Source organism: Myotis davidii, unplaced genomic scaffold (assembly GCF_000327345.1).
Source record: "Myotis davidii unplaced genomic scaffold, ASM32734v1 scaffold9570, whole genome shotgun sequence".
NCBI classification, from domain to species: Eukaryota; Metazoa; Chordata; class Mammalia; order Chiroptera; family Vespertilionidae; genus Myotis; species Myotis davidii.
The window spans coordinates 1-640 of NW_006282146.1; positions in this window are offsets into that span (position 1 = coordinate 1).

Consider the following 640-nt stretch of genomic DNA (forward strand, 5'->3'; position numbering starts at 1 on the left):
CCAGCGCCCCCGGGAGCAGCAGGAGGAGGGTGGAGGGGCTCAGGTTCCGCATTCTTGAGGTGGGGGGACCATCTGAGTCCGGGAGTTTCCGAGAAGTTTTAACCGGAAGCGGTGCAGACGCTGATTGGCTGCTGTAGAAACCCTCACAATGGGAGTGAGAAGTGTGGCCGAGTCCGAGTCTCCAGGAGGGTAGGCGCCGACACTGGTTGGGAGAGGAGAAGTGAAACCCAGGCGCTGGGGAGTCCCCCACACGGAGCTGCACCCCCAGACTCTGTGCCCTGCGGAGCCCTGAGCGCAGGCCTGGCCCCGGGACTCGGTCCTGACCCTCCTCCTGCGCGGGGCGCCGTCACCCCGTCCCCGAGGCCCGGCCCAGGCGCTGTGCTGCTCAGGGACTTTCCAAGATTTTGGTGTCACCATCTCTGTGCGGCCTCACACACAGGCAGGCGCCCAGATAACCTTGTGTGTGTGGTGACGTCATCATAGTGACCCCTCACGGACCCCACAGGGTGAAACAGTTATGTTTAACGGACCCCACGTCGCATGTCACTGCCTGTGAGATGGTAACAGGAGTCATGTTTTTTAAAAAATATATTTTATATTGATTTCAGAGAGGAAGAGAGCGGGAGAGAGAACTAGGAGA